At 44.2% G+C, this 15,163-nt stretch overlaps 1 protein-coding gene across 5 annotated transcripts in view; it reads left to right on the top strand.

Annotated features, from left to right (window-relative positions):
• The window catches only part of MAML3 (mastermind like transcriptional coactivator 3), a 327,612-nt gene that overhangs the window by 206,741 nt on the left and 105,708 nt on the right, over nucleotides 1-15,163 (top strand). The gene's annotated exons all lie outside the window — the stretch shown is intronic.

Below are 15,163 nucleotides of genomic sequence, written 5' to 3'. Positions count from 1 at the left end.
TTTCTTTTTTTTAAACAAAACAGATGTTTCCCAACGTTTTCCCTCTTGGTTGAAAGCCCCTAATTTCTGTCAAAACACCCATCAGGCAGGCACTCTTTAACTGGCTGTACTCAGGCCGCTGCCAGTGGCATCCTGTTGCCTACGTGGAGTTCTGAGCCCGCAGGGAGGTTGCAGCTCGGGCAGCTCCAGAGCAGGGAAGGTGAGATCTTGGGATTAACCCCGTCTTTCCCCACAAGTTTTTTTAAAAACCGTAAAAACAAGTGAGGAAACAATCTCTCCCCTCAGATACCCCTTTCTAAAACTAGAAAATGCTTCCGCTCCCTGCCTTCTTGGTTTTCGACGTTGAGAACGGCAGCGTCTCCAGACAGGAGTGCCTTCAGGTCGCTGCGTGACGTTTATCCGTCAGTAATCAGTTAATTGGCGCAGGCCTCTACCCTTCAGCCTGCAGTGCTTAGGATCACATTGGCTTTCTGACCTGCAAGGACTGTGCTTTGAAGGGACAGCTTGATCCTTAAGCCCGTTAGCCAAACGCTAGCCCGAGCCAGTGCGGTGACGGATAGCTTTGTACCCAGGCAGATCTGAGTTTTGCACTTCCTGCCTCGTCGTTCTGTAAAGCAAATGCAGCCCACAAGGGTGGGGGCTTCGGCTCCGGGGAGGGCAGGTTCCTCTTCACAGATTTCCCTGGGCGTGCAATCCCTCCCCTGCCCTGTCAAGACAAGGAGGGCTTTAACCCCCACTGCAGCCCGAGGGATGGGACGCTGCTGGGGGCATGATGCCAGGCTTGATGGTTCAGTGGTCTGATCTGGTGCGGCAAATCCCCGTTCTTAGGTTCCTGGGGGTAGCTGGGGCAAAGGCAAGCGCTTAGAAAACTTTCCCACATCGTTTGCATCAGCTGCCTTCAGAAGGAGGCCATCGTTTGGAAGCCGATTAGATTTTTTAAAAATAAAAGAACAAAAAGGAAACATTCCCTCCTGCCCCCATCTCCTTAGCCCTCACTTAAAAGGAGAGGAAGCAGAACGTTTTAAAGAATCTTTGTTTCTGTGGATTAAATGAATTGAAATGCGGCTTCTTCCTTCCTCGATTTTCTGCCCTCACCCAGGTAAAGAGCTGATCCATTGAAATATTGACTATCATTAGTCTGAGATTTGGATTTTTTTTCTCTCTCAGTGAAGCGCAGATCTTTTTTTGGCTACCATCAGCTCTGTCATTGCTGTTCCTGTGTAGTACTTCCCCTTTGATATGACAATGACTTTGCACAGGGAAAAGACCTTTGCTAGAAGAGAATTGTTTCAAGAATTGATGAAGGGTGAAAAGAAATTGGCAGCATATCATTTAAAAAAAAAAAAGGCACACCCTGACATATAGAAGAATGGGGAGGAAGTGTCTTTGCGAAGGCAGCCGAGAGAGCATTGCTAACAGGCCAGCTTAAAGCCCTTTTAACAACGTGCAGTTGCGCTCCCTGGCTCGTCCATTGATTTCCTCCTGCCCTCCATAGGCCTGGCTGCAGTTAAACCTTGTGTCCTCCACGTGATGCTGAGCCGAATCAGATTTTGCTTTTAGTTGTTCGATCAAATTTTCCTTCCTTGAGCTTAGAAGGCACACTTGGGACTTTATAGTAATTGCCTCCCCACGCTGAACTGCTGATACCTTTATTGGATTGGCATAGGGTTTCAGAGGACTGTGTTTAACATGCAGTGAGCCGCAGCAATGCAAACAGCTCCAGTGTTTAAACAAGCATCCATTAGGCCAGGAAACAAGACAGTGCCAGCCCATTTGGTGCTCTTTAGCGCTGGCAGCTTAAGGTGAACGGTGCAGCAGGGCTTGCTTGGGGAGGGGACAGGATGGGGGGAGACACAAATGCAGTGTCAGGAAAACAAGCAAAGTATCTCTGTAGGTTTGTGAGAAGTGAGCGGGGTTGGGGGGGGAACTGTTGCGACTAGGGACATGTGCAAAGCTCATTAATATCTCATTATGTTAGAATTGCAGTCTCCCAGCAGATTGACATTAACATGTGATGTGCTGGAGGAAGGGGCTGCAAGAGAGTGGCAGGAATATTTTAAGCAAGCTATTTTTTTCTTTTTCTCTTTACATTGAAGGAAGCGGAAAAAATAGCGTGCGCAGGGCAAAGTGCCAGCAAACAATGGTGTTTTGTGCATCGGCCCAATACAGCACACTTCATCAAACAAGAACAGTACTCTGTTGGGTTTATCATAGTACCCACTAGCATCTTTCAGTATTTCTAATAAACCTCCTTTATTTTCAGAAGTGCTTAACTCAGCTGTAAAATTTGGCTCAGCGTGAAACTTCAACGTTCAGGATCGCAGCCCAGGATTCTTTTTGTTTGTTTTTGTTTTTCCCCATAACAGGACGGGTTGGGGAGTGCTGAGGTACTTCGGCATTTTGCTTGCTTATGCAAGTTTGTAGATAGAAGTGATGTTTGAAATACTTTTTCTCATGCTTCTGTACTGAAATAGCTTTTGTTTTATCCTCAACTGGAGCATTGCAGTCATTAGCTTATCAGCTGATAAGCTGCAGTCATTAGCTTATCAGCTGACATCAATGCCCATACTGGCTGCTGCAAAACCACATGCATTTTTCTGGTAAAATCTTGGCCACCAGGCTACTGGGAAAATACCCATTAATTCTGGGACCACTTATTCCTTGGCTTTATGTACCTGTACATATAAATCCCCTTAGAAAATAAATGACGACTCCCAACAATGATTTAGCTTAAAAAAAAGGGGGGGGGGGAAGACATTTCTGTGGCAGACTCTCCTCGCTGTGCTTACGATCTGTTGTATTCTGCAGCTCTTTCATGTGGCTTAGTGTTTCACTGACATTATGTGCCAATGAAACCTATGCTTTTTGCTTGTGTGCAAACACCTAATCATTCTAATGTTACGTACAAAATCATTCTAATAGGTGCTCTATTTAAGAAGCCATTTATAGCAAAACTATAAGAAAATCATTCTCCTTCAACCCCTTCTGTGTTACAAGAATAAAACAACAGTTAAATTAACTTTTACTCTTATGAAATCCTTGCAAGCCCATAGATCTTGGTTCAGCCTACGTGTTAGGTTTGAACTTTATTGCCCAGGCTATTTGTTTTGTGTTTATCCTTCCCAGTAAACTTTCTTTTACTTTCATGGAACAATATTGGGGCCCTCCAGTGGCCAAAGCAATCCTTCTGAAGAATGGAGTTCAAGTTCTGCCAAGGAGGTTGATTTTTTTTTTTAATTCTTCTTCTTAAAAATAGATTAATTTTGCTATCTTTTTATATACAAAATTAATGTAGAGTTTATTTGAGTTACAGCATTTTCACCGTAGGTGAAAAAAGGAAAGCTAGGAAAAAGGACAAATAGTCTCTTTTTATAGCTGTGTATCTCCATATATTTATATATTTTCAGCAATTTAGTGAGTTGCCTGTTTATACAAATACAATTAGATTATCTTTTCTGAGAGGATACCTTTATGTATATAAAACGGAGAAAATATATTTTCAGTATCATAACAATTCAAATTGTCTTAAGTGTCTCCATCAGTGCTGTGACTTTTTATCTGTGATCTGGCTGATCTTCTCTCCAGCATGGCTGATTTTGCATACGCAACGTTGAGGTTCACATCAGGGCTCTTGGCAGGTTGAAGAGTTCAGCCTCAAGGCTCCCTCATCTGCTTCTCCCACTCCCTGTCTCTCACTTTCTCTCTGTGGCCTTTCTTTGTGATACCCGCTCCGTGAATGAAACAATATATGTTATTTATATTGTATGCCCTGGAAGTTAGTAAGATTATTCTGAGTTCTTCTTACAAAGAATGTTGAGATCCCTTAGAGAAACTAACAGCTGAAATCCCCTACCTATGCCTCCTGTTGTTTGGTGGGATCCTTACGGGAAGAGGAGAAAATACGTTCATTTGTTTATCTGTAATAGGATGGCCACAGTCTAGCCATATTAAAAAAGCAGTTAAGCAAGCGTTTCCAATTCTGACCATTCCTGCACAGACTCGTCTTTATTTAGGGGCCACTGGAAATGTAGTTGGACCATTTGGTGTTGTATAGCTGCAGCTTTATAGAGTCATATCTTGTAATCAAAATGCTTCAGAACTAGAACATTTAAAAACTGGTGGAGGATTTTGTTTGATTGTTTTAGTAAAAAGCTTCTAAGTAGTGTTTCTTCTGCAAACACCATAGAGGCAAGAACAGTTGTGCTGTGTCATATCAAAGGTGCATGTAGCCCACTATCTTCTCCCCAACTGAGGTCAGTAAGCAGAGTCTTGAGAAACCGAGCAGCCTGCAGCCAGCTTTCCCTAGCTCCTGAGGCAGGAGCTGCAGTCGCGTCCTTGTTGAATAGCTGCTGACGCATCTACCTTCGCAGGAATTTCTCAGATACCTTTTCAAACTTCTTGGTCCTTTTGGCATCCACAGCATCCTACAGCAGTAACTTCCATGTCTGTATTGAGTGAGAAAGGACGTCCTTTCATTTGCTGTTTTGGACTGCTTGATCACTTTCACTGGGTCATGTCAGTTCTTGTTTTATGAGAAATGGTGAGTTATTGCTCCCTATTCACCTTCTGTGTACCACTGATGGTTGTGTAGGCCTCTGTCCTACTTGCCATTGTTACCTGTTTTCCAGGCTGACGTGTTGTAGCCTGTTCAGGTTCTGTCTAGAACGATCTAAACCCAAAGGTGTCTTTCAGATGCGTGTGGTAACATCCCGGCACCACACTGGAACAAGGCCTGGGTGCACATCAGCATCTCCTCATACCCATGCTTTGTTGTCTGCGAGTAGATACCACAGTTACAGAGGCTGGACCAAAGCCTGCCGTTGCTGAGTCTCCAGGCAGGACAGCAGTGCATCAGGACGCCGGTGGGTGTCGAGGAGCACCCTCACCATGCAACGGAGGCAGCTGTTGGGCTTCCTGCTGACACAGCATTACCATTGCTTCCTCCTGCATTTACTTTTGGAAGCGGTTCTCGCCTCATGATCACCCTTGTCATCCTTCTAGGCACCTTTTTAGATGAGCTCTCTGCTTTTAGAGTTGGGATGATCAGAACTGCAAGAAACATTCATGGTGTGGTGGCACCAGAGGTTTATAAAGGGGTGCCCTATTTTCTCTTTTATTCTCAGTTCTCTGCTTAATAATTCCTGATGCTCTGTTTGCCTTCCTGACTGCTGCTAAGCACACAGAAGATGTTTTCTGAGTGTTTTCCACAGTGATTCTAAGATCTCTTTCCTGAGCAGTAGTGGCTACTGTAGTGTTCGGTTTTGCATGTATATATGTAGGGTTATTTTTTTCCCCTCTGCAGTACTCTGCATTTCTCAACATTTATTTCAAGCTGCTGTTCAGGCTTCCAGATACTCATAAAGGTCTTTTCACAAGTCTTCTCAGTCAGGTTTAGATTTGGCTGTACTTTATAATTTGGTATTCGCAAATTTGTCATTTCACGATTAAGCTGCTTAGAAAATTGATATAAAATTTTCAAAAAAGCTGTTTTGAATTTAAAGAAGTTCTTAAATGGGAAAAAAAATCATTAAAAAAAGTTCACCTGGCTCTAGGCAGAATTCTACAATAATGGTCCAAAATACTTCATCTCGCATCAGAGCAAAGCTTGGGACTCTAAATGTAGAATAATGTAGTATTTTTGTAAATTCTGAAAGGCTTGGGCACCCAAGGAAAGACTTATAACTTAGTAGGTCCACTAGGTAATTTAACTCTAAAGAGTGGCCTTCCAGAAGATCCAGTAGAGAGCATGCCGTTAAGCCCCTCTATGAGCTGTTTGCTTCTTTAGCTCATTGCATGTGTGAAAAAGGTTTTTCCTTATTCTTGCAGGGTGGGGTGAAAATGAGGAAAGCCGAGAGACTGTTTTGCAGCAGAAACCTATTGCTTGCACTGCAGACAGAAGCAAATTATGCAAATTCCTCTCATTGGCAGTAGCTGGAGTTCCTAGAGCAACCCAAGGCATCATTTCCTTTAATGTTTTTTATGTGAATTTGAGAGTTGCTGGAGGAGATGGACACCCAGCTCCAGTTGACTTTTTGAGGAAACTGCTAATGAGCTCGGTTTTGCTCATAGCTTTTTCAAGACCTGCAAGCATCGGTAAAGCTGGGAAGAAAGCAGTTGGATGGATGCAGAGAGGATGATCTCAGAATATGCACTGAGAGCAGGAGCAGCAGAAGCCTGGAAGGGGCCTTGTAACTGCCCGAAGGAAGGCTGACACCAGAGAGCCACTTTCCCTTCGGCAGTCAGAGAACTTATGTGTGAGCTGCCAGATTTGAACTGTGAAAATATGGGACATGGTGACAGAGGAAGACAAATGGGAGTAGGCAATGAGGGAGCAAACGTTCTGATGTGCATTTCATACCCAGCTGCCCAAAGCTTCCCATCGCCACACAGAGCTGCTGCCACTGCTAAACTTGCCACCCGTTTTCAAAGCCGCCTCTGATGGCTGCTCACACCCAAATAAGAGCTTCAGGGAGCGGCAGAGCTATGGGAAAGCAGAGGAGGCAGGGAGCAGCTGTAGCTCTTTGCCCCTCATGGGGCAGCAGCACTCGAGCAGCTGTATCCCCGGGGGACTCCTGCCTGCCTGCATTTTCTAAGGGACATTGGAGCGTCAGCTGGGAGATCCCAGACTGCACAGGCAGCCCTGCGAGGAGAATCGATACGGTTCCCTGGGAGAGCCTCAATCATTATAGTTTGAATCTCTGCTAGTCAAAGGCTGTTTGGAGAGATGGCATTCCCAGGAAGGGCCCTGTGCACGGCTGAGTTCTCTAGCAGGACGTATCCCCTAGATCTCATGGGGGAGCCCTTCCCCCAGTGCCCATGTAGTGTCTTGCTATCTGGTAGCATTTCCAGGCCCTATACTGAGAGAACTTGCATGGGTAGTCTATGCTGCTGTGCAGCGTCAGAGACGCATCAAGGGAAGATCTGCTCTCGTTTCAAGCGTTTCAGTCCTTTCTTGTTAGCAGGGAGGAGAAGGCCGCCACTACTTTACTGATGTGTCAGTAAAAGCCACTATGTTTGCAATGTGGAATGCTTCTGACAGGGTTACTGCAGTTCTGAATTTGAAGTTTGGCAATACCAGGCAGTTTTGTTTTTGGCAAAACAAGTGACGTGCTGTACCCAGACAGGCGGAGACCATGGTCTGCAAATCCTTCCTGTAACACCAGGACCCAGAAGATTGCACGGCTGGTTCTTGGCCTTGTGTCTTCCACCTAGCGTTGTAAAAAGCTATTCTTGGGCAGCTGTGCATTTTTAAAGCTGGACCCTTATCGCAATTCTGAAATATGTTAATTGCTAGGCTTTTGTTTTCATTTGACAGTTTTGAAAAGCTCAGAAGAAAGAAGGAAAAATGGAAGAGTATTGTAAGTAGCCCTAGGAAAAACCTCAACCTGCTGCCCATTTAATTTCCTTTAAAGCAAACGTTCATACTGTGGGAAACTAACACAGAGCAGATTTGCACGCAATTCTATATGCCTGGTACCTGTATGATCTTCCATCATTTTCTTAAGCATGCTTGCTCATTGTCGAAGCTGTTTTTAATGTTACTACAGTGGTTATTTAAAAAAGAAATGCTTGCTCACCTCAAAGCTTGCCTATGTTTCCCTACTATCAGTGTGTCTAGTTAAAAATATTCCCCCTTTCTATATAGGCCTTGCTTAGACCCATGGTTTTAACACTGAAATGATTTATCTGTAATTTGAACTCACAGTGCCTCCTGGTACTTCTTCCCGTATCCTTGCCTCCTTTAAATATTGCAGAAGTGACTTACCATGTAGATAACTAAGCAAGAACTCGGAGCTGCACGATCTTCTTCTCCTTGACTTTCTACAAGAAAGTGAGACTCTTTTCAAGAGCAAATATCATAATTATAGACCAAACTGAAGACGTCAAGTTTTTTCTTAGAGGTTAGTGGGACAAAACTGCAGCCTCTGGAAGTGCAAGTGGGGGAAGGGCTTGGCCGGGACGGACGGCATTCCTTATGAGACACAGATGTCAGCTGCAACAGCATGTAATTAGTACCCTAACTGTGACGGGGCAAATAGTGCTGTGGCTTGGGCTGGGTCCAAATGGAGGCATCTGACTCTGGATGCCTGTCTCCGAGCTGGTTACCTAGACTCCCTTTAAGGTGGGTGACAAGAAAGAGACGCTTCTCGAGCATAATTTAGCAATTAGCCTGATTCCTGTCTCATGAATTCCATCCTTGTGACTGCAGCCAATCAGCTGATTCTTGCCTGCAACCTGCTTGTGGCGCCTGTAGGCGTTCGGGGCTCTGTCCTGTTCAGTTTCTTTTTCTCTCCTGAAAGAAAGAAAAGAAAGAGAAGCAAGAGTACTTGTTGATTTGAGAACATATTTTATATTCCCATTGCCTGGGCACAGGATTTGGGAGTTTTCAGTCCTACTCTAGCCCCGACACTCACTTCACATACAACTTTGGCAAGCTCCACTTTCTGTTTTCTGATGTTGAAATGCAGAGGTCTAATTTCTGTGTTTGCATCTGGATGACAGACATGATATAAGTGCTAAGTGATGGTTTATATTTGTTTCAATATAAATGTATTTTCTTTTTCTTTTTTAGATTTAGCCCATCTCTATTTTTTTATAAGACTAAAATCCACATAAATCTCATAATAGCCCACGAGCACTTTATCTGCAGACTAACAAATTAAAAGCGCCTTAGTGCTAGGTAGCTTATCATCCCTAGAACAGGAGAAAAAGGTGGGAATGAGAAGTCTTTTAAGAAGGAAATCAGATCAGTGGAAGCCCATTATGTGAATGCACAGCTGGTTTATGGTGCCTTTCTATGGCTTATCTAACAGCAAACTGTAATGTCTTGTGCTTCATGCCTCCGAGGGGTTTAGTAAAGAACTGTACCATTCTCAGTGACTCAGCCTTAGATCTTGTTTACCTAGAGCATCTAACAATAGAAAAAGCTCTTTTGTCTTCATGTGTTTATTTGACACTGTTAAAGGCATAAGCTCTCGGTGAATGGGACTGGAAAGCTAAATTTAATTTGGATTAGCCACTAACATGTGCTTAGTGCGTATAGATCTCTGAGATGAAAGCCCGTGTGAGTATGATGGGCAGTAGCTATGTGTGCACATGTGGAAAGTACATACTGGGATTATTTTTGCCAGCAAATGGAAAAAGTAAAAAAGTGCTGTGTGCACAATGGGCACGTACAGACATAAGTAACACTTTGTGTTGCAGTTCCTTTCGTTGGGGGGTTGTTTTCAAAATGTATGAAAAGATAAACATGGCTGTTGGTATTCTGGTGTGCAGCTACAGATTGCTGGGAGTTTGGATGGCAGAGCACTGACTACTTCTCTCCTGTTATCTTTTAAATTTGTACGGAGACATCTTGAAGCCTTATGTTATGGGCCTTAGGGCTTTTTGCAAACTTTTCCTGCCATTGCTACAGTGAATTTAGTCTCATAACAGCTAGCAAGCTGGGGAATTCCTCTGCAGACAGGCTGCTGCTGTACTCTGGGTGGGACACAGTGTTGCTTTGGACGAGCTCCAGGTAGACCTGGGAGGCTTTTTGAACAGGCATTACCAGTATTGCTCACAAAGGTAGAGGTGCGGTTTCTTCCTACTAGTGGCTAACATTCTTCCAAAACTATTCAGTGATAAGAAACTCTGGTGATGAGGTATCTACAAGTTTAACACAAGAGCTTTAGGAACAGAGTAGCAGACGAGCGTTGGACTTTTATTCACAAGGCTCTGGTCACTGTTTAACTTACAGGTGGCAGGTTGTATCCAGTGTGTAGGCCCTTCCCCACCTGTCAGAGCAGTTCATCTAGATTGATCTCAGGCACCTTTTTTCTTGATGTCAATCACACATGAGCAGAAAGAGGACTTTAGGCCAGACTTTTTTTTTTTTTTAATCTGGTAGTGGCATATGCTCTTGGCAACCATCTTTTCCAGAAGCTTATAGCCCATTCCCCTGCACTGGAACATGCACCATACCTCTGCCCACGTAGGGCATCATTAACGCTTGGCAAGCAAACGTTCATTCATGCTATTGAGGAAAGTACTGGGGGCTCTGGGACAAATGGCCCACCCAGCGCTGCGGGAGGGCCCCACGTGCCAAGAGCAAGCCATACGGCTTGCTCTGGCAGATTTCCTGCAGCCACTCTCCTCCTGGGTGCTTCTGGTATACGCGGGGAAGGAGCAGAAAGAGATCCACCAGTTTGCAAAAGGGTGCGTCCCCAGTGGGACCTGTCCTTTGGGGACAGGTGCGCATATCAGCTATGCTGTGCTTGTATATTTAGGCTAGCGATGGGAGAGAGGAAGATGCTTACACTGGGGTGGAGGCAGCTGCTGTAGATGAAATAGGGTAGGAAAGACCTTTGCTCAGTTCCCAGTCTGGTGGAGTTTTTCAGTGCATATAGGATTCTGTGGATTTTAATTGGTTGGCTTAGGGTGCACGAGGTGAAGCATGGGCTTAAATATTTTGCTGAATCAGGACTTTGATTTACTTAAAATCTCTTTTCTTCTATTTTATGCTTCTTCAGTAGACTTAAATGAGACATTTGTGGTTTGCCCCACACAGGAGGTCCAGCCTTGGGAGTCTGTGACTATGATAATCACTGGGACCTGGAAGACCATACAAGTACTTTTCCATTAGCCGTTGTTGTATACCTCTGTAGGACCCAAGGTCAGTTTGAGGTGAAAGTATTGAGGCAACAAAGAAGTTAAGTTTGTGATTTAGGGCAAAACTGCTATTCAGTGCTATCTGGCCTTTAGGCCATGGCAAATAGCTTTCAAACTGTGCTTACAATAATTCAGAACGTGTCTAGAGCATCCTGTGCAATCCTTTGACTCCTGTAGCCTTCAGAGCTCTTCAAGGATTCAGCAATCTTTTTTGCAGTGCTGGCTATAACTTGTACTGAAAGCAAACAGGAAAATAAAGAATACAGTTGTTTCATCAGACTTCAACTCTGTTCAACTCGGAAGAAATTTTGGGACATAACAGCTAATCGTATCAACTGGTAGGGACCCATAACGCCCTCTGAGCTTAGTGAGAGCTGAGGGCTTCAGCACCTTTCTTGATTGGGCTTTTAGGACCACACAGATTTTGTGAAGGAGTCTTATAAAACTGCTGCTGTATGCAAACTTTTAAATAGATATGGTAAGGCAAGGCAAGCAAGCAGTTCTAGCTTTGCTCTTCCTTCCTAAAGATGGATCAAGTTTATTGTAGTGATTGGAGAACAATTTGGATGAAAGGAAAAGCCTAATTCATCATGGATGTTTCCAGCTGCCTTTTCCATTTTAGAATGTTCATTCATTTTTTTCATGGCCCATACCCTAGCACACTTTTACTTTCAGGCTCATCTTTTCCTGCCTTTATTCTTTTTCTTTCCTTTCCCCAAAGTAATGAGGCCAGCCTCTTCTCCGTGGTGCCCAGCAACAGGACAAGAGGCAACGGGCAGAAACTGAACCACAGGAAGTTCCATCTGAACCTGAGGAAAAACTTCTTCACTGTGAGGGTGACAGAGCATTGGAACAGGTTGCCCAGAGAGGTGGTGGAGTCTCCTTCCCTGGAGATATTCAAAACCCGTCTGGATGTGATCCTGGGCAATATGCTCTAGGTGACCCTGCTTGAGCAGGGGGGTTGGACTAGATGATCTCCAGAGGTCCCTTCCAACCTAAACGATTCTGTGATTCTGTGATTCTGTAAATGACTCTGCAGTATAATGAGAATTAGGACTTTGAAAAAATTGAGTGTAACTCCATTAGCATGCAGAAGAATATTTTTCTGTTTTGCCCATGCTTAGGTCTCCTTTGCAACACCTACTGCACTTTTTAAACTTCTTTAGCCTGTACTTAGATAGCCTAGACCCCTTAAATGTATTTTTCCTTGCAAATTAATCTTCCAGTCACGGGTGAGATGCAAGGGACAGCTGGGGAAGAGGAAGCAGGCTTTATGGAGACCTGATTTGGAATATATTCCCCATTTTGTTTGCCGCACAGATGTATAACTTGTCCTATTATTGATTTAGAACATTTTCATTTTTATGTGTTAATTGAGAAAAGGTGTTAATTTTGATCTTAAATTATTTTCAAAAGAAAGTTGATCTTATGGTGATGTTAAGAGCGTGAATAAAGTGTGTGGGCTTAAGCAGGTGTAGTATATATACTGTTTGGCTTTCATCCCCCTTCTTTTCTGATTGTATCAAGCACTTTGTTTCTAAAAGCATGAACTGCAACTTAGCTGTGTGGAAGAATCACTCAAGTTACTTATCCCATGTTGTTTTGAGGAAGTGGAAGACCCCACCCCTAATGCTACTCCACGTCAGTAAGGAATAAGTAAGCGTGTTGACCTGAAGTAGTGTTTATTGGGAGTTAACGTACCGATGAAATGGATGGGGGCCAGCCATACCAGTTCTGAACTCACCTTCTGCTGGCTTGCCGTTAGCTCTCTAGAACTAGACATGCGCTAGACAGGCTTCCCTAAAACTGGTTGAATGGAAAGCTTACAAGCCACAGAAACCCACAGTGTGATCAGAGGAGTACTGGTATGTGTACCTTCACCTCCTTTTGCTTCTCCAGAGTTTATCTGAGAATATTGTTGATTATTATTATGCCTTATATTAGTATTCATTATATATTATTTTATAAGATATATATATCGATTATTATGCATCATAGCAGTATTTTGCACCTAACTGGAAGATAAATTGCTTGCTCTAAACATAGAAAGGGCACTTCCCTTGTAGCAGTTGGACAAGACTTTAGTCTGTGGATTCTGGAGCGCTGAGACTGTAGCTCATATCCTACCGGTGCCTCAAGGATAAGGAGCAAGTTCTGCCCTGGGAAGCAGAGGCCAGGTCAGGGAGCGTGCCGCTCCTTCACAGAGCGCAAGAGCGCCGAGTTTCCCGGCTGGAATGCCCCCTCGCTCAGCGGGCAGGGTGGCACTCGCGCACGGCACTAGCCTGCTAGGACTCCTGCTCATCCAAGGATGAATTGAGGCAAGATTTTCCCCAGGAGACTTTCTGGTCTCATATGCAGCTTAAAGAAATCTAGAGTAGTGAATGAATAGCTATGGGGCAAAAGCTAGCATGTCCAATGTTGTTTTGCTTCTTCTTCGTTTAAAACACAAGTAGTTCCTGCATTTCCTTTGTACCCTGATTTGCTGGAGTTCTTCAGGAGGTATAGCTTTAATAATCTGCAGCGTCTGCTTTTTATCATTAGTTTCTCTTCTGTCCAGATGCAAAGCATATTGGAGTGTGTTTTCAAAGGGTGAAGATTTATCAGCACAACTCCCAGACAAGTCAATTAGAGGCTGCCTGACTAAATCCTCGTAACACGCTTTGAAAATGTAGCTCCTGCCGTCTGCGAGGACAGTTGCGGGGAGAGTGCAGCTCAGCTATTCTGTGTGAGAGACAGGAGCAGGCACTGCCAGCTAAGCAGTTTAGCTCTCAGGCTTTTAGCACCTTCGTTAAGACATTTGCACAAACAGGAATGCAGGCGCTTCATAAGTCATGAGGCTACTGCTTTGCCAGTGTTTGCTCATTGGGGCTGAACTAGGATTAAATTGGATGGACCTAAAGAGGAGGAAGCCATGTAGATCATACTTGCAGGCAGGAAGGCTATTTGACAATGATGACTACATTTCATCCATGAAATAATTTGTGCTCTGAAGTCCAGTTAAACTTGCCAATAATTTTGTATTGAGAAAATGAATTGCATCTGTTGCCTGTATTTTACTCAACAGCTTCCCCAGGGACATTGCACTTTCCAGGTCTCCTCACGTTTGCATTCACATTTAAGTTGTAGAGGGAGAGAATAAAAAACAAATTATGAAACAAGAATATTTTAAAGACAAAGTAGGATTGAGATAAAGATATTTGCACATCTGTTTCAGAATGATCACACTTTTCCCCAGTCTGTTCTAGAAATATACAATTTGAGCAGCATAGCTGTTTTTTTGTATAGATTGTATATTATTTATATATTTTGTATATATTTCTTCATTCCTACAGGCCTCATTAGTAATAGGCATTCTCCACTGTGTTAATTTCTACAGTAGAAAATGTCCTTTATGCAGCAGTGTAAAGGGGTGGCTTAAGTGTGCAACAAATACCAGTGAAGATATAGATGTTTATCTTTTTTTTCTAAATGAAATCAATATGTACAGCGCTGAAAGTCCTCTTTTATCACACAACTTGAGCAGTAGAAGTACAAAACTTCTTCAGTCTGCAGTGAAAATATGTCTCCATTCTGGTCAGGCAGGGCAGAGTGTTGTGAAGGGCTACTGATGCAGACCTTTCTCTTTTTCCCTCTCCCATCTCTACAGGAGTTTGTCTCCTTCCCTTCTCTCACTCCTCCCTCTCTCAGCGCTCTGACGAGAGCACGTACCTGCGGTCGCTTTCATTAGCATCCTTCTTGGTGGTCGAGGGCAGCTGGAATCACGGTATTTGCCTGGTTTGACTTTGCTGGTGCCATCACCGTTTCGCACTCTTCCACTGTGTTTTTGGCAGTGGTTCTTCTCTGTCCTCAGCTTGCCCTCACAGTGCGATCCAGCTCCCGCCACACGGCAGGAGAAAAGGTGGCAGCGGCAGAGCTCCTGTGGGGTCCCTGTGCCCCTGAGGGCTCCCCGGCCTTGCAGCTGAGCAGCCGTCACTTGCTGTGTGAGTAAGGACTGTTCCTGCTGTTAGTTATTTCAGATCTAATGGGTGCCCTGAGCACGTTTTGCTTCGTAGTGTTAACAGGATTCAGTTTGCTCTTCTGATAATTGTTCACCAAAAAAATGCCAATAGGAGCCTCAGCAGCCCCTAGCAGTATGGATCACAGGCAAAGGTTCGACCTCATTCATTAAACTGAGGTTGCTCTGTGAACCTGCAGCACTGAACAAGTTACTGGCTAGGTTGACAGGTCAAGATTTTACCAACTTCAAACAGATTTCACAACGTGAGTTTCCTGTATATTGGAAAGATTGCACCGGCCAACAAGAGCTGGGTAGGCAGGCCCAGCACATGTGCTTAAGCACACAACATGCGCTTTAAGTGAGCAATTGCGATCCAAAATCAATTTGCCGCATCAGGCTTCATCCTCCCCCTCTACTCAGCCCTGGTGAGGCCACCTCTGGAGTACCGTGTCCAGTTCTGGGCCCTCCAGTACAAGAGAGACACAGCGCTACTGGAGAGAGTCCAGCGGAGGGCTA

Source organism: Struthio camelus, chromosome 4 (assembly GCF_040807025.1).
Source record: "Struthio camelus isolate bStrCam1 chromosome 4, bStrCam1.hap1, whole genome shotgun sequence".
Taxonomy (NCBI): Eukaryota; Metazoa; Chordata; class Aves; order Struthioniformes; family Struthionidae; genus Struthio; species Struthio camelus.
This window is presented reverse-complemented; position numbering and strand designations above follow the sequence as displayed.